The 27,861-nt window shown below is 36.6% G+C and overlaps 1 protein-coding gene and 1 long non-coding RNA gene across 6 annotated transcripts in view; both read left to right on the top strand.

The window, feature by feature from the left end:
• PPP3CA (protein phosphatase 3 catalytic subunit alpha) overlaps positions 1-27,861 on the top strand; it is a 310,204-nt gene that overhangs the window by 56,885 nt on the left and 225,458 nt on the right. The window contains exon 1 of one of the 5 annotated variants that reach the window (XM_049105097.1): positions 11,061-11,066. The exons of the other annotated variants lie outside the window; for them this stretch is intronic. The gene's annotated coding sequence lies outside the window, so the exon portion shown is untranslated. Of the gene's footprint in view, positions 1-11,060; positions 11,067-27,861 lie in introns of those variants that run through there. 5 annotated transcript variants of the gene reach the window in all.
• Positions 233-12,627, top strand: LOC112644661 (uncharacterized). The gene is made up of 3 exons (XR_007407854.1): positions 233-1,996; positions 8,871-9,140; positions 12,328-12,627. It is a non-coding gene; the product is annotated as an uncharacterized LOC112644661 (long non-coding RNA).

The raw sequence follows: 27,861 nt of genomic DNA, 5'->3' as shown, positions 1-27,861 counted from the left end.
TTTTTTTAATAGCTTTAGTGTAACCAATCAGTATGGGAATAATGGTTAAAATGAACCTTTGTCAAAATTCTGACATATAGAGCAGCCTGTAAGAGTATTTAGAGTTCCATTTCAAAATGAGGATAGGGCTCCTGAATGCTAAGAGTTTGATTATAAGAGCTCTTTCCACTGTGTAAGGAGGTTTTTGTTTTTTAATGAGAGGTTTGACTTTCATTAAAATAACTCCATAACTTTCATTCATAATCCATCATGACTTTTCTATCTTCTTGGTAATTTATTAGTATAGTAAATATTATCAGGTGCTTTATGACCTAACTAATTTGTGATCCCCTCCATGATGTATGCAAATGTTTCAAAGGAGTCAGATGTCTCTGTAAAAGCCATGCCAAGATTGTGGTTGACATTTGTGCTCAATTGCTTTGAGATATATTTATGTGCTTTTACTCTGAAGAATAGACATTTTAACCATGCAATTTAGGGTTGGAGTTTATGCTGTTTTGCTTTTTTGTTTTTGTTGTATAATGTATCTGCCAAAACCTTTGTGGAAGGAGTACAAGTTCTTAAGTCTGTGTTCTATGGACTGCTTTTTAATGATTCACACTACCATTGATTAATGGCATGTTTCAAAGCAGCAGCCACTAAGTTCAGGAGTCCCTTTGTTGACTTTGTGGGTCATGCTTGGTAATCTTGGGAGAGGTGTTTCCTCAAGATAGGAATGGCCAACACCCTGTGTGTTAGAAAACTTTGTGGAATGTGTCTGTATGTGTATGCTTATATATGTATGTATATATACATATGCATGTATATATATGTGTTTGAAAGGGAAGGGAAAAGGAAATAGACTTGGTTAATTCTTTGAAATGTATATCATTGTTTTGGAAATTTTAGAACATTGGTTTATGTGATGTGATAGGAACAGGGGTAAATCTTTGTTCATTTACACTTAAGGAAAAGACATACAAAAATAGGAGTCTGTAATGGTGTATTGTACACAGGGATCATCACCATTTTGCTCCATTTTCTTACAAACCAGTCATATTAGATTCAAATCTGTATAGGGGAAAACATATAAGTTGTTTATTTTTAATGGAAGTGATGGTTGGGAATTCATAAACTCCCCTAATGCTTGACAGCATTTGACTTCAGAGAAGAATACAGTATACGGATTGTTTAAAAATAATTCTTTATGTCAAAATTAATATTGCATAAATATTGCATTCTATATTTAGCTGAAAACAACCTGCAAATTCTTTATTAGGTGGACAATCGGATTTCACCACAGTTAGGTATGAGTCAGTGCATATGACAGAGGGTTAGAATCCTTTTTTATTGTATTTGGATTTATGTTATAAATGTTTATTTTTTTGGTTAAAGATAACACATTGCTTTATGAAGATAGCAAGTTTAAATCCATTGATGCATAGGTATGACATTTTAATCCACATTTTTAAAAAAATATTTATTTATTTATTTATTTATTTATTTATTTATTTATTTATTTATTTATTTATGATAGACATAGAGAGAGAAGCAGAGACACAGGAGGAGGGAGAAGCAGGCTCCATGCCGGGAGCCTGACGTGGGACTCGATCCTGGGACTCCAGGATCATGCCGTGGACCGAAGGCAGGTGCTAAACCACTGAGCCACTCAGGGATCCCCCTAATCCACATATTTTAAATGATGTTTAGTTACTATTTGTTTAAAAGCAATGGAATAAAAACATTTCTCGCTATCCAGATTCCAATCTGTACAGATGACTAATCATGTAGCAGATCTGAACATAAAGGTTCTAGTGAAAAAATAAAAATTACAATAAAAGTGTATTTGCTCCCTGATTTGAAAGTACAGAATGTTTTCTGTGCCTTTTAGATATGGGGAACTATGACACTCAAAACAATGGTAACCATGGCGAAAGTACCTTACAAAATAAATGAAAAAAAAGAGAGAGAGAGATGTGGGGAAAGAGTAGGAAGCAGTTGGTGAAGTAACAGGCTGGTGAGTAAATAAATATTTAAACTTCATGCCTGGTTACTTGGGTAATCATGAGATTTGCAGAGTTATGTTGCATATTACATTTTACTTGATACTTTATATATCTTGTCTTGATTTATACTTGATTAAGCCAAATTTAGTACTGTTCAGAAACAAATGTTAAAAACTTCTTGAGTCTTAATTTTTTTATGTGTAAAAAAACAGGAAATAAAATTAGATAATTGATAAAGTTTTCCCAAATTCTTAAATTCTACAATTCTGTGACCCAGGAGTCCAGGAGTGGTATGAGTAAACTTTAAGTTTTGAAGGGACATTAACTCTAAGACTTAGAATCCTTGAGAGTACCCAGAAATCCCATTAGAGATTAATTTTTTGGAAATCCCATTAGGGATTATATCATACCTCCTGTTAACCTCATGTTAAGACTCTGTCTACTAGGTGAGAGTATAAAAACATACAAACAAAACACACACACACACACACACACACACACGCAAATCCTGATCCTAGCAGCTTAAGAAAAGAGGAAGTTTATTAGAAGTGTCTAGGGCAGCATTATTCAAAAGAACTTTCTTTAATGTTGGAAATGTACTCTAAACCTGGGCTGTCCCATGTGGTAGCCAGTAGACATACATGACGTTTGAGTGCTTGAAATATGACTAGTCAAACTGAGGAGCTGGATTTTTTATTTTATTTAGTGTTAATTTAGATATAATTTTTTTCAACATGTAAAGGAATCCTGAGAATAATTAAGCCATCAGCCTTGATAAAATTAAGAAGCCAAGGTGGCCCTAGGGACACAGGACTGCTTTGGGATCTTTAGAGAAGCAGGGGTGGTGGACTCTTCAGAGTTATGGTAACTATTTACCATGACCCAGATATTAGTGGCTCCCAGCCTGTGTTTATAAATCAAAACCACAACTTCCAGGGAGTGACAACCTGATTGTCTAAGCTTGGGCCTGGCGTCGACCCCCAAATCAATCAACTGTGGGTTGGGTTGCAGAATTAGTGTTCATATGGGAGTGCTGATGACAGTTCTCAGGGGAAGAGGAAGTGTTTTCCAGGCAGCAATCTCCAGAATTGTCTACCATATTACTTAAACCTTTTCTCCTTGCAAGCACTGATTTTTCTAAATTTAAAATACTCTGAGTTTGTTAATTCATTTGTATTGCACCTGGCATATTTAGCTTTTCATTGCAAATTAAAATAGTTATGCTATTTGTTGATAAAACCTTAGGAACCTGAGAGACTAATAATTTATAATATTGTGTGGAAGGAAATCATATGTATCACAGCTAAAGGCAACAATATGAGTCATAGGAGTCAGTGGTCTTTTTTTTATAGATGAAGGAACCAAGGCTTAGATGTGTTTCCTCAAGTTACAAAATTAGTTGCCACATTAAGGCCAGATGCTTACTTTCATCTGAACCTATGCTGTGGACCAGTGAAACAGTAAAACCAACTGTTTGAAGAGCATCTTGCTGAAATTTGGGTGTTTCCTGTACATTATTTTTTGGTAAAATGGTAATGTGAAAAAAATTTGTGAGAAAGCAGAGTCAATGCACATTTTGAATTTTTGTAGTTTAATTTTCTTTTAAAAGCACGAAGGGGGATCCCTGGGTGGCGCAGCGGTTTGGCGCCTGCCTTTGGCCCGGGGCGCGATCCTGGAGACCCGGGATCGAATCCCACGTCGGGCTCCCGGTGCATGGAGCCTGCTTCTCCCTCTGCCTGTGTCTCTGCCTCTCTCTCTCTCTGTGACTATCATGAATAAATAAATAAAATCTTAAAAAAAAAAAAAAAAAAAAAAAAAAAAAAATAAAAGCACGAAGGAAGTTTTGATTAAAATGAGATGTTTGTGTCATGTGAACTTACAAAATCATCTCTTCTCACTTAATACATTTGAACCAGATATTATTTGTCCCAGGTAAGTTAGGAACAACTAGAAAGAAAAGGTACCCACTTATTATGATTGCTGATTTCTTGGAAGTTAAGAGTTTGAATAGCTGTTTAAAAACCTATGATACATGTGTTGAGGACATCCCTGGGAAGAGATTGTCCTCTCTGTGCTTCAACCAGAGAGTATAAGGGGTTTGAGAGCCTGGCTTTGCTTCCTGCACCTTCTCAGGCTCAGGAACTGAAACTTGCTAAGGTGCTAAGTACCTACATTTGTTGTATTAAATTATGTTAACTGCAGTCAGTGGACATCTCTTGACAGTAGAATTATGTGGGATACAAAATTAACAGATGAATAGAGCAGAGAAGAAATGAGATTTAATGGCATAGAATCCAGAGCAAGTGTGTCAGACATCAGCTTTCAAATGGGTTCTAGAAGCTCAGGGGTCAATGCACTACAGAGAATATGCTACTTACCTTCCCATGTGCACCAGGACATGGGCAATTCAGGGCCTGATATTCCATGTGTTTCTATCAAATCAAAGCAATCATCTAGTAAGACCTCTAGATGCATACCTCAGAGCTTTAAATCCTCTCTTGATCTCTACTGAGGCCAATCCATCACATTTCTCCCATCCTAATCTCCTTTGCCATCTTCTGGGTTTCACAGATAGGATAGAAAGGCTGATTTTTGTTATTGTTGTTTTTTCAGCCACCTCCTCGTGCTGGCTTTGCTGCCACCAGTTGGGTGTGAACTGGTCATCCGTGCTTAGACTGTCAAAAACACCCTCACTCAAAATAGGTTTTAGCAGTTAAGTCAGATCTAAATTATATTGGTAGTGGTATTATCTGTGCTCATATAGAATAACTGCAAACCACATTTAAACTATTCTTTAAAATACTGTTATCTGGAGTAGCTCTTCCCAGGAAAAGACATGTGGTGAGGGCTATCAAACTTAAATGTCAATTATTGTAGACATGGAAAGTCCCATGAAAATGTACTCATAGGCTGATATTTGAGAGTGTATTGAATGCAAATTCTTCTCCTGTGGTTATCCTGCTCCTGGTTTGTTATTTGTCTGTCATTTGGGAACCTAGTTAACTAGCAAGCCTGCCTTTGTTATATTAAGTCAAGCATTTTCACTAACTTAGAAGAAGATTATTATTTTATGCATAAGAGGAAGAGTAAAGGAAAAGAAATTTAAATACAGACAGCAGTTTGTTTTACTGAGTTGGACACTGTGTGTTTCACCACATTCCGATTATTACATTTGATTCATTTAAAACTCAGCCGGGTATAGCCTAAATAACTTAAGAACTTCAGACAGTCGTGGTAAGTTCTTTCTGACCCAATCTCATTAATAGCCAACATAATTTCATTAAAAAAAGAAAACAAAAACAAAAAACTAAACAAATCAAATAACCTTGGAACCTGCACACATTCAATTTCACTGAGGCCAGGGAAGGGCCAAGCCTTCTTCACTAGATCTCACTCCCCATTGCTTATATGAGGGCATTGCCCCAGCAAGTCCCTTTCTTTTCTGCATCATTGTTTTCCCTACTTACTGGATCATTCCCATTAGCAGAAAAACATGCTATAACTTTTTGGTCCTATATTCAACCATCTCCTGAGCCCACATTCTTACCCAGCTACTAGCAGAACTTCTTGAAAGAGTTGTGTACATTCGCTGTCTTTGGAAGGTTGCCTCCTCCTATTTTCTAGATCCTCCTCAAATGCTTTTCCTCTCTCTCTGCTCTGCTCAGAGCCTGATCTTGTTCTACTCGGTTTCTACTAACATCCGTGTTGTCAAGGCCAGTGATAGGCCCATCTAACTTGACGTGGCAGCAGCCTTATTATACAATTAATCCTATCATCTCGGGCAGCCTGGGTGGCTCAGCGGTTTAGCGCCGCCTTCAGCCCAGGGAGTGATCCTGGAGACCCGGGATCCAGTCCCATGTCAGGCTCCCTGCATGGAGCCTGCTTCTCCCTCTGCCTGTCTCTGCCTCTGCCTCTCTCTCTCTCTCTCTGTCTCTCTCTGTGTCTATCATGAATAAATAAATGTTTAAAAAAAAAATCCTATCATCTCCCAGGGAGCACTTTTTTTTTTTTTTGCTAGAGTATCAAGGCATCACACTCTCCTGCTTTTCCTCCTACCTTCTAGACTATTCTCTCTTTTTTGCTGGTTCATCCTTTGTTCAACCTCCATTGGGATGTCCCTCTTCTCTTCTCCATCTATATGCACCGGTGGGGTGGGGTCTCTGTTGCACATCATCTATACACCCATGGTTCCTAATTTTTGTCCACCGTTTGACTCTTTTCCCAGAGTCTCTGGTCTCATGTGTCCAAATACCTGCTTGACACCTTAGCTTGCATTCTGAATTAACTTGTTCACAAAGTCTTGCTTCCCTTTGTTCTTTCTGACTGGTAGCACTGGCCTTCTTGGTGTTCCTCAAACATAGAAAACACACTCCCAGATCTAGGCCTCTGTACATACTGTCACCTTTGCCTGCCATGCTTTTCTCCCAGACTTGCACACAGCTCATATCCCCACCTCCATTTGTCTATGCTCATGCACCACCATTGGTGCCACCATTTTCTCTTCTTCATTGTTTCCTGTAATCCTTATTTGACATGGTGTATATTTGTCCTTTTGTTAGTTTTCATTCCAAGGATGTATGATCTGTGAAGCAGTGACTTTTGTCCATTTTATTCACTATCATATTCCTATTTTCTACAGCAGTTCCTGATCCATAGGTGTTCAATTAATATATGTTGAGTGAGAGACTACATGATGAATACTATTACCATGATAATGTTGCATCTACTTCATTTCCAGGAACTGAAAATCTGAAATAGCTTAAATCCATTTCTCCTTTGAGTCTTTGCTTTAGATAATGTTTGTCTTCGGGAGACAGCAGCCCCTTGCTCTTAAGGGGAAATTTCCATCGTGCGCCTTTTCTTCTGCAGCTGTCTCTGAGCAAATTGCTCATCCTAGCTCCTTCTTGGAATGAATCTCCTCCTCTGAACTTCACTTGGCTCTTCCCTCTTCCATCTTGGCTTCTGTTCACGGAGCTTAGTTCTGCTTCCTGACCTCACAGAGCTTGCCCTTTTTATAGTAAAAAGCCTGTGGTGATGTCATGGGCTCAGCTGGTTTCAATCAGGTTTCAGGCTGAGCACAGTTGAAGCTGGTGAATGACTCTGCAAGTTATCTTTTGCTGGGCCAGACTAATTCTGACACAAAACATCACATTATATGCAGCACTAACCATTTAGCAATCATCACACACCAGTCATGGGAAAGGATTTCTTCACCCATTACTAATGGAAATTGTAAATGATTGTGGGTTTTTTGTACAAATTCAGGATTGTCAGGTATCTGATGCTGCTGGTCATCTGCTTATGGCCTCCCTCTGCTTCTGCCCCTCTAGTACCTCCTAACACATGTGTGTTGCCCTGACTTCTGCTTTCTAAATCTCATTCCTCAGACCCTTAATTAAGCTACCCCAAGCTTGTTTCCCACCTTGTTCTTACTCATCACTCTGCTGCTTCTGGAATTTTTTTTTTTTTTTTTTTTGGCCTTGTCATCTGTAAAATGAAATTGAATTGTGTGTTTTGTGGCCAGACTATCTCCTTTTTAAAAATTGACTTGAATTCTAGGTGCTCATCTTTACTATTAAGCTTGGATCCCTGACAACAATTCCAATTTTCACTTTAGAACATTGAGCAAATTTATCTTGGTGAGAAGGTGATTGGCTTGAGATTGTTTTTTTTTTTTTTTTTTTAAGATTTTGTTTATTTATTCATGAGAGAGAGAGAGAGAGAGAGAGAGAGGCAGAGACATTAGGCATCAAGAGAAGCAGGCTCCCCAGGGGGAGCCTGATGTGGGACAAGTTCCTGGGACTCCAGGATCACGCCCTGAGCCGAAAGTAGACGCTCAACCACTGAGCCAGGCATCTGTAGTTTGAGATTCTTCTATTCAAGAAGAGTATCATACTCCTAAGTCTGATGCAAGACCTTTTAGTTGCATTTTTTTTTTTTTTTGGTTGGGACAAATGCTTTATTAGGAAACTACTCAGGTTTCTTAAAACAAATCTGTCATATTTAAAAACAGTCTTGCATAGAATATAGTGTGTATGAAAAATAGTATTTGCAGAATTCTTGTACTCAGAGCTGTGGAAGTTTTGATAGCCAGTGGCATGAAGGGGCTAGGTGTCAACAGAGTGTTTGTTTACAGGGATGGTAGGGAATATGTAAAGTGAATGGGTGGGGGAGGGAATGCTTATGGCCAGCGTAATCACATAATTTGTTGTCTAAATCAGGATGCTTTGAAGATGCAAGTACTACAGGCAAAAACTGGGACTGCCTTATATAAACCCTACTGTGACATTGCTAACACATGTCAAATTATGGGTAGCCCTGGGTGACCTGTAAGATCTCAGGACTCAGTGGAGCTGATATCCTACCTTTATGGCATTCATGATCTACCTTATAACAAATAGAGAGACCCAGGAGGCATGCAGTTCAAGAGCCCCTAGGTTAGCATGGAGAAATCTGTTTCTGAGCAGGTGTTATTTTTAAACCACAGCAGATGGGAACATGGTGGAGGGAATGCATCTAGTTTCTCATTGGGTAGTTAATGGATCTAATTCTGAGAGCTAGCAAGAGACAAAATTTGGAGTAATGGGGTAATAGTGAAAGTTTGACAATTGGTAGGAGACAAATTTATTTATTTAAATGAAATAAAATATGAAAATATGCTGACCATAAGATTATAATTTAAAAAAAATGTATAGGATAAAATAAATTCAGTGTTAAATTTTTCTGAAATATTGAATATTAAAGTCATAGTTAAAAGAACTGTACTTAATTTTTCCATAATGGCTTTTACTTATTATTCATTTTTTATGTTTGTTGCCGTATTAGAATAAAGAAGTGGCTCTCTCTGCATATTAAAAAAAAAATGCCCTTTCTCTATATTGGCAGGTTCCACATTGTGACTTAGGAAAAATTCCTGGCTAACTTAGGCTTTAAGAAAAATCAAGATGGATCCTAAGAAGATTAAGAAGAGAACTTAAAAGACTGCAATAAAGTCTCTATCTTAGTATTATAACTAACTGCTTCATTTCTCATGGAAATTTCTGTTTGGAGGGAGCATTCTGTATCCTTGAAGTAGACAGAATTGTGAAACACTCTTAAACCATTGAGCAGCAGAAATTAGAGACCAAGTTTGCAACCAGCCAGTCATTTGCAATAGTAGGTACTTAGGTATTTGACAAATATTGTTGGCTTGATTTGTCTGAGGGTTGTCAATGAAAAAAAATTAAGCCAGTGTACATTTACCAATCCATTTTAATTTTTGATGAACATTTTGGCAAGGATGTACATACATCTCTATAGAAAAAAGTCAAGGTTAATTTTTGTTTTTGTTCTAATAAGAATTGTGTGCATGTGTGAATTGGATGTGTACCCTCATTCTGACCTAGGTAGTGGATGAATTTCTGAGGAGACAAGAACCATTAGAAACTCTTGCATAATTAGTTATCTAATTTTTTAAAAAGTGTTAGATTTGTTAGTAAAAAAAAATAACGAAACAAAAAAAAATACAACTGTGCTTCTAGGTATTTACCAAAAGGAGTTGGAAACTTCTGTCCAAGGGCTTCTGGGTGGCTCAGTGGTTGAGCATCTGCTTTGGCTCAGGGTGTGATCCCAGGGTCCTGGGATTGAGTTCCACATCTGGCTCCCCGTGGGGAGCCTGGTTCTTCCTCTGCCTGTGTTTCTGCCTCTCTCATCATATCCAGCCACACAAAGAAGTGAAGCAACCTTAAATGCTGATTGCAAAGTGAAAGGAGCCAACGTGGAAGGTTTATGTCCTATATGATTCTAACTATACGACTTTCTTGACAAGACAAAACTGTAGAGACAGCAAGAACACCAGTGATCCTCAAGAATTCCAGGAGAGTATGGGAGAGCAGGAGGGAAGAACAGATAAAGCACTGAGTGTTTTCAGGGCATGGAGACTACTCTGTGTGATATTGTAGTGGTGAAAATATGACGTTATGTATTTGTCAAAATCCACAGAACTATGCAGTACCAAGTGTGAACCCTAAATTACATGTAGACTTATTTAATAATATATCGATATCGATTCAGTTGTAACAAATATGTCACACTAATGCAGGATGTTAATAACAGGAAAACTGGAGGGGAGTCAGGAGGTAGACGGAAATTCTGTACTTTCTGTTGATTTTTTCTGTAGATCTAAAATTACCTTAAAAACTAAATTCTATTAATATGTTTTTAAAACGAGCAAATCCCATTTTCTAGTCCACAGTGGGTATTTAACTACAATATGAGTGTGAGATGGGGTGAATGAAATAATGAACCAGGTGATAATGGATGTGAAAGTACCATGTAAATTATAAACGACTTCACAAATGTGAAGAAAAAGAAAAACAAAAAATTAAAAAAAAGAATATGATCATGAAAAAACTTCAGTGAAAGATTGAGATGGCATAAGAGGAATTAAAATTTGAATTAAAGGCAAACTAATTTTAAAAGATCAATCTTCAGAAAAAAATAATGAGTACAGTTTCCTTTAGATAAAGGGTGATAGCGATGCTTCTACATTAGGTGAATTAGAGGCCCCCTCATGAATCGAGATGATGCTTCTATCCTTTGGTTGTGTTCTAGGGATTTCAGGTTACAAGTTTCAGAGGGGGCACTTCTCTGGAGGTATTTTTAAATTTTCTTCTGTGTTTCATGTGGTCAAGTTTCCGTAACCATATTATACAAAACCTTGATAAGACATAAATGTGACCTCTTTATATAATCAGCTTCTCTCAAAGAAGGTTGAAAGGGAACTAAAAGAAATAGATAGGTGGATTCTCATTTGCATCATATTTTATAATTTTGGGTCTTTGGTCTATAGAAAGCTTATAACATCTTTTGTTAAGTTCTGCATACATTTTGGAAAGACCTTGGTTTTTTTACTTTTATCTTTGATAATATTAAGTGCAAAAATGTTGAAGGTGGACTGCTATTTTTCCTGTAATGAGCCTCTTGTTTTGTTGGAAAATAATTGTGAAAGGAGCTTTGTAATGATTTCTTATTGATAGAAGTGTATTTTCCCCAGCCTTAGGTCATCTTTGCAGTGGTCTAGAGGCATGTGGGTGGTGAAAGGTGGTACCGTGTTACCAATCACATTTCTGCAGGGTTGGCTGTGAAAGGCGGTATAACTTTCTGTAGGCTATTACAGGGTAGAGTAACATGCTGTAGGAGCAGAGGGCAGACACTGACCCCCAGCCCTGAGGCATCAGAAAAGGTGTCCTGTGGGAAGTGACAGCTGAATGGGACCTGAGAGACAGGTGGCAGTTAGCCAGGTGAGGAGCTGCTAAGAGAGGAAGGGCTGTAGGTGAAGGACTAGGCAGCCCGTGAAGAAGCTTCTGTTAGTCAAGGCAGAGGAGCGTTTGCAGAACAGAAAGTTGTTCTTAGTGGCTGGAATACATACCGTTAAGTGAGAGGTTAATGAAGAAATAATGAGGCTAATGAGGAAGTGAGGTCGGAGGCTAGGCCTGCCAACCATGTTAGGTAATTAACCTTTGGAGCCCAATCAATGAAAACCATTCAGTTTTATTTTTGGACTTTTGAACATCTTATGATTAAGAAATAAAACTATGTCTTAATGACTGGCTTTTTAAAGGCTTTGAATGCTATTATTCACACATCTTATCTGATACTAATTGTCTTATTGCTTGAAATGGCTTGGAATATAATAAATCACCTGTTAGATTTATAATAATCTAAATGAACCTTCACTTTAACTTGATTAAAGTGTTTTATGAAGTGAAACATTAAATAAATTATATAGACTAGACTTGTGGAAAGGCAGGCTTTCTCTAAAGGCTGGAAAAATGCTGAAGATTTTACAAATGTGGAAAATGCTCCAGGTATTCTTTTTATATAATCCACGACTTTCATGCTATAATACAGTAAATGAAAAGATTAAGTTATAGAGACATGTTTATGAACTGGAAGTGTCTCCTTTAGAGAAGTTGGGAAATCAGAAATTAATGTTGGGTAAGCATTCATGCAGAATAAATTTTGTCCTAAATTACTAAATAATTCAACAGATCTTCAGTATCATTAGTTGAAATAAAGTAATTGAAGAGTTTGGAAGTTGTAGCAAAATGATAGCTGGGATTTTTTTAATAATGGGTAATGATTATAAAATAGACTGAAATTTAAATATATTTTTCATCTATAATGTTTTCTTTTAATCTACTCTATGTTATTTAGGGGGTTATTTTATAGTTTCTTTATATAAAGCTTTTTCAGGTGTTTATTTGCTTAAATACATTTTTAAAAACTTAGGTTATGATAGCTTTCTATTGCTTTTTGATTCAGCATGTTTTCCTGTTTCATCTTTTTTTTTTTCTTTTAGTCTGCAGATACTGTCATTCCTCTAGAAGTGGAATTCCTCTAGTAGAAGCCGCCTTAGCCATCTTTCTGAAATAATTCCTCCATTCCATTCCTTCATCCATTCTGACCCTAGAGGTTCAATATATATTGAAGCTTATTTTTAAATAGAAGGGAAATAAAACTACTTACATCTGAGATTCAGGCTTATAAATACGAGTTGTCTTAATAAAATGAGTGGTTTTAATTATTATTATTTTTTAAATTCTTTTTAAAAAATATTTATTTATTCATGAGAGACACAGAGAGAGGCAGAGACACAGGCAGAGGGAGAAGCAGGCTCCATACAGGGAGCCTGCCATGGGACTCTCTCTGGGGACTCCAGGATCATGCCCTGGACTGAAGGCAGGTGCTAAACTGCTGAACCACCCGGGGATCCCCCAAGTTTTAATTATTATTATTCTCTATTAGAAATAGAATCTAAGAGTGAAGAAATTATGCTCATTAATTCAAGAGTAATAGATATCCTTGTGTGTTGGGAAGTTGAAAACTAACCTTGATTTAGGAAGTAACACATACCAGTTTGTGTTTTCAAAATATTAACTACTATATACCACTCTTAAATTGATAATTATGCCACCAATTGGAGGATCATAATCAAAACTTTTAAAATTCATCCTACTTTGAAGTAGGGATGCTCTTAAGGTCTGATGCTACTTCAAATGATTTAAAATCAATCTGGAAAAAATTATTTTGAAGAAGGTCTGAAGCCATTTAGTTTCTCCTCTGTTGTCTTTTCACCCCGGCTCCTAGCTCTTCATTCCTACCTAGGAACAGTTTGCTCATTGTCTACCTTGTCAACTAGTGCCCTTGCCCTAAGGGAATGTTTAAAAGTATTTGTGTTACAAGGTGTTTCTCTATAAATAAAGTACATGTTGTGCTGTCAACAGAGTTTGCCATTGAGCAGATTTGATACAGTCTACCCATGGAGAGTACTTTTGTTTAACAAATGCCTACCTAGTCCTTGACTCTGCCAGGTACTATTTCAGGTACTTTACAAATACCAACTTATTTAGTCTTTTTTTTTTTTTTCAACTTATTTTGTCTTATGAAGTAGATTGGTATTATTATTAACCAAATTGTGCAGGTGGGGAAACTGAGGCACAGGTTTTTGGACTGTATGTGATTCTTCTTGCGTTGCCTCTAAGTAGAAGTATCAGTACAAAAGAGAAATATGCTAATGGTCTGTAATGTTGGAAACTTCTTTCTTAGGTAAGTTTGTATTGAATAGATAAATGAGTCTTGATATGATTACCTTATTATATTATATAGTACCCTGTACTTCTTGTGCATGATAGGATGAGACAGTCCATCTCTGGAAGGTACCCAACAACTGGGTTTAAATTCTGACTACTGCTTAGTTATAATTCATATTATAATTCATATAAATTCTTTAATGGGTAGATGTCTTGAATATAAAATGGAACTAAATGTTCCATAAAGTAGTTATGGTTTTAAATGAGATAATGAATGTAACAGGCCAACTCTACTGAAGGTATTCACTAAATGGTATATAGCATTATTAAATGCTATATAACCAGAATAACAGAACTAGAAGACGTAGAGTGGAGGAGAAAAATCTAAAGCAGAGTTTCAATATTATATTATTGACTGGGGATGGTGAATGAAGTATTCCAAGCAAGTGTCAAATTACTTAACCTAACTTGCAGGTATAGGGAGTGGGGTGTCAGGGAAGTCTTTTTGAAGCAAACTAGGCCTAACTACTAATTTAAAACATGGTATTATTCCCAGTTATTAAGCGAATTAAAATAGTTAAATCATCACATTATTGTTAAGAGTGACAAAGATAGTTGCAGTATGTTATATTTTAAATTTTGTTTTAAGAAGATGAATTGCATCAAAGTGACATTGACATTTGTTTAGTGAAGGCATTTTTGTTATAGTGTGTGTGTGTGTATGTGTGTGTGTTTAATCCCCCCCATGTTTTTGGATGTATCTTTTATCCTTGTTTGTGACTTAGCTACATTGTATCATTTCATAAGGAGAAGACTTTTCGCCTCTTAATAAACAGCAGGAAGCTGTCCATTTCCGGTGGTGCTGACTCATGCAGTAACAGGAAGAAAAATAGTGTCTGAAGATGAGAGGGGGAGGGATAAGATCCCCTCCCCCCAAAAGGAGACAAATTCAATCCAGAATTAAAAGCAACATGTGTGATAGATAAATAAGGCATAGGTCAGAAGTTTTATCCTTATTTATTGCATTTTTATTTGTGTTTGATTCGTATTCCACTGGCTCACCAATGAGTAAACAATTGCCAATGCTTTCTGCCTTTTAAATTTATGGTTGCTTTGTCCAATTAGAAGGCGAAAAGAGAATATCATATTTATACACAAAACATTAACTTCTGCTTCTAATTGATGTTATATATATATGTATACACACACACACACACACACACGCATAATAGAGACTAGCACTTACCAATTACACTTGGCACCAATAAATTATTATTGGTTGAATGAAAAAAGGATTTGTTGAGTGGACTTAATTATATAATTATCTAGCTAAATGCATAAATTGTTAGTATTTCTAATGAATTTATTGTTGACTAAATGCTACTTTTTACTTAAGGTGGTTTAGAAAACATATGGAGTCCTGTAAAGAGAAACCCAGAGGACTTGAAAGGGTGGGTGGGGAGCACACCCAGTGTGCCCAGTGGAAACCAGTGTCTGTATGACATTAGGACCCTGAGGAGCACATATATGAAGTGGTAGGTATATTTGTTGGTAGCTAAAACTAGTGACCATCCCTAATCCTCACAGAATCACCACTCTCTGCATACCTTTCAGGTACAGAATTTCTTCTGTTTTCTTTGTTTGATATTTATAATGTAATGCATATTAATTACATTTTATAAGTTTGGCTACAAAGTAATGTCTTTTAGAGGGAAGTGTGACTTGACGTAGGTAAAATGAGTAAGTTTTATAGTAGTTTTGATAGGATCACAAGTCTGGCTTGTTTTGGAAGCCAGAAACTTGGCATTCCATGTAATATGGGAGACTAACAAAAAATTATTAAAATGATTTCCACATGTAGATTATGGAACTATTCCTAAATATTCATAGAATCACACTAAATTTAACCTACTTTGGAGTAAAAAATGCCAAAAAGGACTTCTATACCATGATTTACTTGAATGCAAATGATGATACTGGTAATTAAAAATGGATCTTATCCAGTTGCTAAAGCTTATGTAGGGAATCAGGGTCTGGACCAGCCAACCTGTAAATTAATAAGTAAAAACCAATCAATTTAAACAAAGCGAGTATAAAACAAGTTGGATGGGTCCTTTTTGTCAGTATACCTAATGTGCCATTTCTAGGAGATATTCCTTAGTATAACTATTTAAATAGACCAATAAGGTCTACTTGAAAACAGTTTTTGGTACCTCATTTCCTGTAGCTTAGCTGCATCTGAAATAATTGGTAAGCCATTGTTTTGTTTCTCTAAACATACTTTTAGGAACTTACAGTATTTATACAGTGAGCCTTTCCTTTGTATCTCAGAGTTTGCAGTCAGCTTAGTTTGAACATCCTTATCTGGCACCTGAAGTTAGACATTCCTCTATCCTGTGATGGAATAATAGTCTGAGATACACATTTACAACTAATGAAACGTACTTCTAGAACGTGTGTTCACATGGGCACATATGCACGTGTGAGTGGACTGTGTCTTTCATGGATCTCATCGATACTTCTTTTTATGCAATAGCTATAGCCATTTTATTTTATTTTATTTTTTAAAGATTTTATTTATTTATTTATTCATGAGAGACAGAGAGAGAGAGAGAGAGAAGGCAGAGAGAGAGAAGCAGGCTCCATTGCAGGGAGCCTGACGTAGGACTTGATCTCCAGGAACAAGCCCTGGGCTGAAGGCAGCTGAGCACTAAACCACTGAGCCACCGGGGCTGCCCGCTATAGCCATTTTAAAAGTTACTGATGTTAGAAAATAAAATTGCTATAAACTCAGCACCTTCTTTTTCATTTTGTACTCTTGGACATTGCTGCCTTTACGTAATATTCTCAAGAACTTGATCTCCACGTAGCACACTCTGAAGCACATGAAGTGCATTTTCATTACTATCTCATGTTATGTGCCTTTAAGTCCATTTATTAGGTACCCTTCCTAACATTTAGTGAAATCCTCTGCAGCCCATCTATGCCACAGAGATTACCATAGGAAAAATGAAAATTTACGAAATGTTAGCATGTTCCAGGAGAGATGTAGGCCAGCTTATGGAGGCTGGCTACGTAAAAGCCTTCCTTCTGCTAATACTACATTTCTGGAGTACTGCCACATTTGGTCTCTTATCTTACAAATACTTGTGTGTTATCTTCCTTATGATGTTCGTGTTTAAGTGCTTAATTATGACAGCACTTTCTGTGCTTCACAGCTGTAAAACAAAGTGGATAGCACCATGGTACACTTATGTTTCCAACAATCTAACTTAATGAGTACTTGTTTGTTTTATAATTTCTTTAAAAATTTTTTTAATGAGTGCCTGTTAATACCAGCAGGTATTCTGGATTATGGGGATGTAGCAGTTAAACACACACACCAATTCCCTCTTTGAGGCTTAGATTCTTTTTTTTTTTTCTTTTGAGTAGACTATTAATTCAATGGATAGCCCATTGAATGATTATTATTCAACACTTTTTTTGAATAATGATGCTTCTCTGTATGATAGGAGGTGAGAAAATTAAATAGCATTTTATCCCTGCCTTCATGGATGGGAACAAACAACTTAATGTTGTTTACTTGAATTCTATAATATGAGTTAGAGAAAAGTAGATTTCATAGAGACAGTTTGGGCCCATACTGTGCAAAGCCCTGAGTAACAAGCTAAAATGATTGCATTTAATTCACTTGTGAATATGGAGCTGGTAAAGATTTAGAACGAGTGGCATGATTGCAGTTGGGCTTTGGAAGAATATTCTATAATCAGGGTATATAGGAGTTTATGGTCTAAATTGTAAGTAAAACATGGTCTGGTATATGTCTGGAAAGATTTATTATAGCCTGTGGTAAGCAATGGATTGATAAAGGTGGATAGACCAGTTAGGGAGATGTCACCATGTTTTAGGTGGAAGTAAAAATTACCTAAAGCAATATATTGGCCCTGAGAGATATATTTGAGACAAATGATAGAAATACCAACTAAATAGGAGACCTTGGTAACTGACTGCATGCATGAGGTGACAACTGAATGGGTCTTGGGTGACCCCAAATTTTTATTTAGTAGTTAGAGTAGTGGGCATGTAATAAAATACGGATGCCAGGAGTTGGGAGAAGGTTTTAAGAAAACTGGTATACAAGGAGGTGGGCAGGAAGAGAGGAGAGGAATCAGCAGGCTGGGGCAGTCTGCATTTTCAAGACATTCGTATAGGAGGATAAGTGATCACAATGGTATTACATTGAGAGGGAACAGGATCAGAGGACAGGCTTTACCCTCCCTCCTTCCTTCTCTCTCTCTTTCTCCCTTCCATCCTCCCTCTCTTTCTTTCTTTCTTTCTTTCTTTCTTTCTTTCTTTCTTTCTTTCTTTCTTTCTTTCTTTCTTTCTTTCTTTCCTTACATAGAAGGGGCTTGAGAATTTTTGTACAAAGAGTGAAAAAGAGTCAATCCCCAGGGAGAATCTGAAGTTGTAGGATAACTATTCTACATAATTGATAAAAGAATGGTCTAGACTGGGCTTCTTTGCCCAGTCTTTCAAGCAAATGAGTGGAAGATTCCCTTGGCAAAGAGGAGGGATGCTTGGAACTCAGAGAAAAGAGTGAAGGGAGAGGGAATGAGGGAGCAGATGGTGTTTGAATTGGTGAGGACAGGATGAGTTGGTGAGGACAGAACGGAGTCTGTGGAATCTCAGTGAGAGGGGGATCTGCTCAATGGTCTTGGCAAAGCTTTTTAAAGGCAGAATCCAGCATTGATAAAAACTAACAGCAAAAATGAAAAATGCTGACTCATTTGGTAGTAATAGACATAATAAGTGAAGTTGGTGACTGCATTCTATAATTTTTATAGAAGTGGACTGAACAAATAATGTTTATGAACTTTGGGCCGCTGATATTTAATCCAAGTCCCGCGAGCCAACGGAGTTAAAAGAATCAAGTGCCAAGATCAAGTTCATGAACATGACATAGTAATCAAATCATGACAATGTCCTTGGCTTTTTCCCCAAAGCTGCTAAGGAAGATACTTTGGATACAAACAAGTCTCAGATTTGGTTCACAGGTATGTTACTTGCCTGTGGGGCTAATGAGTTAGTCCTAGTGTGTCTCAGCACATTCATGTACATGATATGCTCTATGGGATTTGAGTCTTCCTTAACTTTGTTTAGTTATGGAGGGGAGGTAAAGGTGAAATTGTATCTTAGGTTCACCAGGAGTTAAATGACTACAGTGTTACTTTGTGTTGTGGACTCTGACCTGCCGCTCTTTCTAGTGATTCTGACTTATCCAGGATGCTGTTCTAGATGAAGATAGTTTTATGTGTTCTGGTTGAGTCTAGCCTTGTGGTCGAATCGCACTGGAGCCAGAGAAAGAACCGAGAGATCAGAATTCTCCCCTGCAGTTGCTGAAATTCCACTTTGTCAGTATGGACCAACTGAAGAATGTGATCAGTAGAATGTGACAGACTTTTCCTTCCGTGTCTCAGATTTCTTCCACTGATGATTAACTGTGTGCAGATATTTTTGTAGAAAAGGAGTAATGTCTCTTTCCCATTTGCTTTAGTTGAAAATAATTATGAGAATATATAGATTGTTCTCCATATTGTTTTTAATCCAGGCCATTTAATGTATCTCTGAAAAAGAGGAAAGTATTTATTTAAACTGAGAAAGTTAACAAGAACCTTAAAAATTCCCTTATATAATTCTAGTGTCCCCTACACACTTGTCTGCAGACATGGCACGTTTTCTCACTCGTCACTGTTCAGTTTACAATATTTCAGTTGTTTCTCATTAGTGGCTGAATTAAATTGAAGGCATTTAATCTCTCTTTCCACCTTATCATTTTCTATGCTAAGGTTTTTTTTTTTTTTTTTTTTTTTTTTTTTTTTTTTTCTGAGACTGAAATCCTGTTACACTTAGAAGGAGGCTTAGTTATTTGCTTTCCGGAGCATGCCACATCCTTTCCCGTGTCCTTCTTTCCGTGCTTTTGCTTATCCTGACTGCCCACCCTATCCCAGTACTCAAAGATGTTGGCTTTTCTTCTTCAAAGCACACTTCTACCTTCAGAAAATATTGTGTCAATTAACTACAAAAGATGGGAGTAGGATTTTAAAAAATTATGTGTCATCTGATTCTAGATATTGCATGGATCTGTTAAGCCAGTGTTTAATGTAAAGGCAAATTTTGAGGAAGCTCAGTAGCTGAATTATGCCATTTAGAAGTAGCCTCATGTATTATTACTTTGCTTAAAGTCTTTGATGGTTTCTCTTTACTAAAGGACAAAATCTAAGCTTCCACTATTATGGAATCTTTGTTGCTTCTCCACTAGGCCTGCTGTTGCTTCAGAGGCTTGGCACACGGTCATCCATATGCCTGGAACACACTTCCCTCCACTTGTTTGCCAGAATAGGTGTCCCCTCCTTTAGAAACCATTCTTCCTTACACTTTTCTCTTCCAGTCTTAGTCTAGTGTGGGCTTCAAGTATTTCTATTACTAAACCTTAGGCTTATAACCTTCAAAGCAGATGTCATAGTACCATTTCTGTACTGTAATTTTTTGATTACTTGTCATTCCCACTAGAGTATAAGTACCTGGCATTGTAATCCCAAGTATGTAACACAACTTTTAGCAATTTCTCCACCCTGAATAAATATTGGTTGGAAAAAAAAAACCCTTTATTCACATTTATGGATAATTAATACATATTATGTATTATATTGACTTACGAACTTTTTAATTTAATGGAAGAATTTTATTCAACTTTTAAATGAATCGTTAACTTATCCTGTATCTAATGTATATTCTGTTCAGTACATGAATTATCTACTAATATATTTTTTTTCTAACAATTAGGCAACTGAGTTTCATTTTATAGAGTCCTCACTCAGAATGAGGGTGTGGAAATCTATACATACATATTATTTCATCTCTAGGTAACCGATGAAGCCCCAGGGGAGAGTCAGACTGGTGAAAAGATGTTTATCTCACCATGTCATAGCCCTATCAGCTGTTTGAAAAAGATAGCCAGGATGGTAATCTGGTACAGGGGTGCCTCATGCTCTTCGAGTATTTGGCTTGTTTATGGACAAGAATTAGTTGGTTAGATACTATAGATGGGAGAGGACAATAGTACTCAACAATTATTGAGCACTTATTATATGTTCTCTCCTTTGAGAATATTGTACAAATAACCCTTAATTGAAAATGCTTTCAGGAGTTGAAGTCAGGTTCAGTTGGGAGATTTCAGTGTGGACTATACTCTTGTTTGTCATCATATTGTCTCTGAGTCTGTCAGTGTGAAGACATTGTCTTCATGTTGGTCCCAACCTTGACTTCTCTTTGAAATTGTATTAGTAATTCTTAGTTATAGGTTTTAAATTTTGTTTTTAAGCTGTGGTTGGTGTAGACTGGGTAAATAATACCATGATTTTAAATGAGAGGTATTGGATATAATAAACTGATTTTTATAATTTATTAGCAGCCATCACATAGCCAGGTCGATATCTGAATTAAATAACCTCATTGAAATAGTATATTTACTTTAAATTGTATTTACTTGTTTATACTTTTGATACTGCATATAAGTCATAAAAGCATAAGGATGTGTATAGCCATTCTTTTTTTAAATTTTCAGTAGTTTGTCCATCTTGACAGAAGTTTAGGAAAAGAGTAATAAGCATGTAGGGTGAATGAAAGAAAATGTAGAGTTTTGGTGAAAAGTAGAGTAGATGGGAGGAGGGAAGAGGCTTTAAAAACAGCGTGGAATTATTGTGATTCTGTCTAAGGCACTGGATAAGAAAGTAGGTTTGTTGAAGTATAGCATCATTCTACTTTCTGTTTGTATAAGTAAACATAATTTTTCCATCAGCAGAGATAACACATAAATTCCACATTTCCTCTAGCATGATGTCACAAATAAATTTGTATAAATATAATACTTTTTCCAGGTAGAACATATAAACAGCATTACTGTAGAAACATTTCCTTGATTTATTTACCTGTGTTATGTAATTAAGTCCTCTATCTTGTGAGTGAATGATCAATGCAGTTTGTCAGTTCAGGTTTTTTTTTTTTTTTTTTGTGTGTGTGTGTGTGTGTGTGTGTGTGTGTGTGTGTTTTGTCAGTTCAGTTTTATGCATTTGGAATCATGGTAAATGTGTTATGTTTGATTTGAGGCAATGTTTGTTGTTACTCTTGTATGATTTTTATTTCGCTTATGATTTTACTTTGGGATTTAGTCACTCCTTACCTTTCATTCAGCTTCTCTTAAGCCAGATGTTGATAAAAAAACAGAGAGAGAGCATGAGTGAGCAAAAACTCACTGTTTATATTTATTCATGTTGCTAAGTGATTCGTGTACAGTTATCCATTGCCTGAGTCACCATTCATAAAAAAGGGGTTCACTCTTCTTTTTGTCCATGTTCTATATTTATTAGAACATTCTTCAGGGTTCAGGCCAAACTAGTTAGGAAAACTCAAGATGAAATACTTGAATATCTTAAAGAGGCAGACTGTAATGCATTGGCAAATGGTTTGACAAACTCGACTGTAAGGAATATTTATGGAAATCGGTGGTAATGTGAAATTTTTCTGATCTGTTCCTGAATTGCCTTTCTTTTGATAACCTAGATCAGAGATGAAGGCTGCCTCCCAGCTCAAATAGAATTATTTGGCCTAAAAAGAGATTTATATAGTTTACATTAGTCTCAGCATGCAGGATTCAGAAGTTTTCACAACAAATCTGATTTTTCATGGCTGCCTCCTCTAATTAGAGCATGTGTGGCCAGAACCTTGCCTTACCATCTTTATGTCCTCTTCCCTCCATGTACACATTCAGTTACACTGCTCCTCTGGCTCCCATAGGTATATGAGTTTGCTACCCTTTCTTGGGTGGTTAAATGAGATAATTGTTTAATGATATTTTTGAATTTGACAAAATCCTGTGAGAAATGAAGAGTCATTGGCCTGCTGGCCTGTGCAACTGGCCATTTAGAATGTAGATTAACTCTGAGAATGAGAGACCAGGGTTAGCACAATAAACTGCATTTTATGAGGATTTGTACCATGTGCATTTTTCCAACTGTTAGAGTAACTGCTTTCTGATTTCCAAAAAAGTAGTTCATAAAGAAGATTTAAGAGGAAAATTTTTGCTTTCCTTAATAGCCCTCAAAAGTCATTTCAGTTTTTGTTTTAAAGATTTAAAAAACCCAATTCCTGTTAAAATGTAAATCTCCAAAAATTCAAATGTAATTGTTAAGTATATTACCATAGTAATATATATACTATTACTATAGTAGCTTCTTATTTACTAATTAAGTGCTGGGTCATTATGAAAAAAAAAGCGAGATAAACAATATACCTCCCTTGCAGGAATTTATGTGGACCAAAAATATGGAAATATATTATGCTTTATTTGATTAAATATGAATGAAATACTTTAAGTAAAGGAATAGTACATTTTTTTCTGCCTGGTTCAGAGTCTATATTTAGGGGGAAATTTGCTATTTAGTATGAGAATCAATGCATTAAGACAATCTGGTGGAAAGATAGAGACTTAGCAATTATGATATATACCAAGTAAAGGACGCTTGTCACCGTTGTGTCAACCCAAATGGCCTCACTTAGTAATTTGGTAAAGTGAGAAGAGTGATCAAAAGAAGACAGTTAGCATAGCAGATCTAAATTTCTGTTCTACTCTAATAAAACTCTTGAATGGTACCTTCATGGGCATGATATACAGTAAAACCCATATGGATTAGATGATAATGTGGTTGAACAGACTTTTCCCTGCTTGAACGGAGGAACTGCCCATTTAATTAATGGATCATCGTCAGTCTGGAAAGGTGCTTCTAGTGGTGAGCAGAGGGCGCTGACCTTTTTGTGTGCATAGGGTGGGAGGTTTGAAATTTTGGCATTAATGTAACAACAACAACAAAACCCAAAAACCTTAGGATGGTATGAACGTAGAAATATAAAGTTGACAATGGAAGATAATAACCCAGAATTTTAGAAAGCTCTCTTCCTTTCAGGTAAGAAACACATCTTATCTGTCTTCTTTTTCTTATTTTTTATATTCTTGATGACCATCATATTGTCCTCCATGAATGAGGCATTCAAAAACATTCGTTTGTTGATTAATCACTGAATGAGCTGTAATATTTATTTCTGGGTACTGGGGACAGGAATGGCACCTAGGCCAAGGCCCCACTCTTAGAAATTCTGATGTCATTGATCTCTGATGGGCATTAGCATTGGCATTGGCATTTTGTAGAAGCTCTTCAGATAACTTGAATGCTCAACTGGGGTTAAGGACTAACAGTTAAGTCATTTATAAGTCTAAAATCTTCTGAGATGGACAGAAGTTTGCATATTCTCATGAACTCTGCTATAGCAATTGCTTAGTGGTATATATTTGCCCTAGGACTTTGCTTGTTGAAATTGAGAGCTGAGCAAATGAAACTATCCCTGTGAATATGTGATATAAGCTGCAACTTAAATGTATTTTCTCAAGTACATACACAAAACATATCTGGGTGTATGTACGCATGGGGCATCATAAGTGTGTTAACTTCATGTGTGCTGTGAATTAGAGTGGTTCTTGGCCTTGTTTCTCTCTTCAGTTGCTTGCTCTCTGGCATCCCCTCCTCCCTTCTGGCTCCTTTGAGCACCCCCTGCCTAAGAGAGCATACCAGGGCCACAGGGTCAACCATGGGCATAGAGTTTAATGCAAATTTTCTTCTCAGCAAAGTAGCTGGCCCACTAACTATGGGAGTAAGGTGGTCAGGTGGATAGTTACAGCTAACAACAGCCTGATTTGCATTTTTCTAATTATTCTTAGAAGGCAATATATATAGTTGAAAGTTATGGAGCATGCTATTGTCCCAGGTAATTAAAACCATGAGAGTCAGGAGACCTGCATCATAGCCTCAGATGTGTAGGGGCCACCTAACTTTGTGACTTTCACTTACTTACCTGCCTTTGTGCCAGTTTCCTTTTTGTAAAATGAGAAGCACAAATTAAGCAAATTAAGCAATCACTAAGGTTCCTTCTGGCTTTTAAAATATAAAATTCTTTTATTATTAACTTAAGAAAACATAAGTATCCACTTGTAGCTAAATACTATTTTACCAACCTAAAAAAAAAAATTCAAGCTCAATATAGCAGTGTGGTGAATGATGCTGATAATGCATGTGTGGGGACAGGGAACTTATAAGAAACCTTTGTATCTTTTCATTTTTGCTGTGAATCTAAAACTGCTCTAGAAAAATAAAATCTTTAAAAGACCCCAACAAAAACTAAATAAAAATTAATGACTTCAACAATTTATGTAATTTCATTCATACCCTTAATTTTGGGATATTTTAATTTAACCATATCTCACTGTTATAAGTTAAGACTACACCAGTCTAGAACATTTTTAGAATCTGGAAGAAGATGAAGGCCATGGGGATATGTGTGTATTACTATTATTGATTTCACTTAAAGTGCTTCTATAAAATGTAAATGACATTGACTTTGCCTATTTGCAGAGTGGTTATTAGTAAAGGGAGGGGCTTGGTGAGTTCCTCCTATTCTATGAACCATGAGAGGTTAACCTCCTATTCTACTAAAGAAAAAACAATTTATTTATTTTTAAAGATTTATTTATTTATTTATTTATTTAGAGAGGCGCAGAGACACAGGCAGAGGGGGAGAAGCAGGCTCCATGCCAGAAGCCTGACACAGAACTCGATCCTGGGTCCCCAGGGTCACAACCCAGGCTGTAGGCGGCTCTAAACCGCTGCGCCACCGGGGATGCCCAAGAAAAACAATTTAATATAAAAATTGTTATGTTAAAAAGTCAGTCTGTATATTCAACCTTAGCCCATGGTCAATATTTAATTCACTGAATGATTCTTTTTTTTTTTAATTTTATTTATTCATGAGAGACAGAGAGAGATAGAGAGATAAAGAGAGAGAGGCAGAGACACAGGCAGAGGGAGAAAGCAGGCTCCATGCAGGGGCGCCTGACGTGGGACTCGATCCCGGGTCTCCAGGATCAGGCCCTGGACTAAAGGTGGTGCTAAACCACTGAGCCACCCGGGCTGCCCTCACTGAATGATTCTTAGGAAAATCTTTGCAAATTTTTATTATTATTATTATATAGCAAGATACTATCCCTGAATATCTCCTACTGTAATCCTATAAAGAAATAGAAATAGATTAAGTAATTCAAAGGAGAATAAGCACTCATACTTGAGTCTTTTTTTGATAGTTTTTTTGGGGGGTTTACCCACACACATATAGTTAAAGTATGTTTAAAGTGAGATCTTTAGAAGAATGTGTATGAAAAGTCATGATGATTCTGTAATAACTTGCAGAGGAAGGAATTTGCAGAGTCGATGACTAATTACATATTTCTAAACTAATATGTAAATCTTTGGCCAGTGTTTTGCAATGGGATCATCCATTTGATACCTGTGAAGAAAATAGAATTCTGATTTTTTTAAGTGAAAAAATTGTACTACATCAGTAATTTATAAAGAATCGTGCATGCTTTTTTCAGACCGATATACTAAAAGCAATTACTTAGGTGTTGTTTGCAAATGCTTTGAAAGAACTAGAGACCTTTGAGACATGCCTTTAAAGAGTTTGGAACAGGGATGCTTGGGTGGCTCAGTGGTTGAGCATCTGCCTTCTGCTCAGGTTGTGATCCTGGGGTCCTGGGATCGAGTCCCACATCGGGCTCCCTGCAGGGAGCCTGCTTCTCCCTCTGCCTTGGTCTCTGCCTCTTTCTCTGTGTCTCTCATGAATGAATAAGTAAAATCTTTAAAAAAAATAGTTTGGAACAGTTAAAAGAATTATGGAATGATCATGTTACATTAAGATAGAATATTTTGATTATGAAAATACTAAAGAGTAAAGAAAGTTCTACTGTGGTTTCAAATGTAAGGATTTGGTTCTGGAGTGCTCAAGGTTAATTATGTACATTGCTGTTTCCTTTTACAGAATTTTCTATAATATCTTTTCATTATGACTGAAAATGGTCTATAGAACTTTTCTCATTCTTGAAGAAGCATACTCATATGCTGTGGGAGGGCCTTGACTTTGACACTTTTACCTGTTTTGATCTTGGCTAAGTAACTTGAGTTGCCAGACCTCAGCTTCCTTACCTCTAAATTGGAGATATTCTCTATAACTTACATAGTTTCCTGAAAATTAGGTAAAACAGTGCATATAAAGTGTTTACCTGGAGACTGCTCTATAGTAAATCCTCAGTAAAAGTAAGTGAGAATGTTGTTGTTATCTTGCCTGTGAGCTAAAAATCATTAGTCCTTTGTTTTAGTGGCTGGTGTTCTCTCTCTGAAAATGATGCCTCTAACCTTTTTCTTTCTTATTACTTCTTTTAAGAGCTCCTGTATCCCTGCGACACTGAAAGTAATTAAGTGGTTTACTTTAATGGATCTTCCCTTCTAGCTTATTCTAGATGGGAATAATCAAAAAGTAGGTGACAATGTTAATTAGAAACAGAAATTAACATCTTTTATGAGGATAATTCACCCGATGATAATAATTGAGACGTGATTGTAAGATTGTCAGTAGTTTATAGGATGAATCACTTTAGATGAACAGAGGTTGTTTCAGAGGAAGAGGCAGAAAGTTTGGACTTAAATTTTAAGAGAGAGATAGAAAGTTACAGTATGTTGCTGGCATTTATTTTTTAATTAGTAATTTGGCTCACCAGAGTCATACCTAAAGGTTGAAACAGAGTTTGCCTCTATTGAAAAGCCGCTTGAAAGCTCTATATAAAAGTTTATTTAAATGACATAGTCGGGATCCCAGGGTGGCGCAGCGGTTTGGCGCCTGCCTTTGGCCCAGGGCGCGATCCTGGAGACCCTTGGATCGAGTCCCACATCAGGCTCCCGGTGCATGGAGCCTGCTTCTCCCTCTGCCTATGTCTCTGCCTCTCTCTCTCTCTCTCTGTGACTATCATAAATAAATAAAAATTAAAAAAAATGACATAGTCATCATTCTAGAAAGATCTTGGGTAGTCATATATGGAACAGAATAGTACTAGGAAAGTAAAAATTCTTGTTAAGTCAGATATGCTATTTTGAGAAATGGGTTTATTAGGTCATTTAAATTTTGTGTTAAACTTCAAATTCTTTTTTTTTAGGGGCAGGAGTTATGAAATGCTTTGTAAAACCAGAGAGGAGGCCAACATGTTAAGAGAGTTCTAAGTTATTACATCCCTAATCTTGCACACACACACATAGGCGCACACACACACATACACACCACAATTTCTATGTCATTTCAGAATTATTGAAAAT

Source organism: Canis lupus, chromosome 32 (genome assembly GCF_003254725.2).
Source record: "Canis lupus dingo isolate Sandy chromosome 32, ASM325472v2, whole genome shotgun sequence".
NCBI lineage: Eukaryota > Metazoa > Chordata > Mammalia > Carnivora > Canidae > Canis > Canis lupus.
The sequence above is the reverse complement of the archived record's forward strand: the minus strand, read 5'-3'. Positions and strand labels throughout refer to the sequence as shown.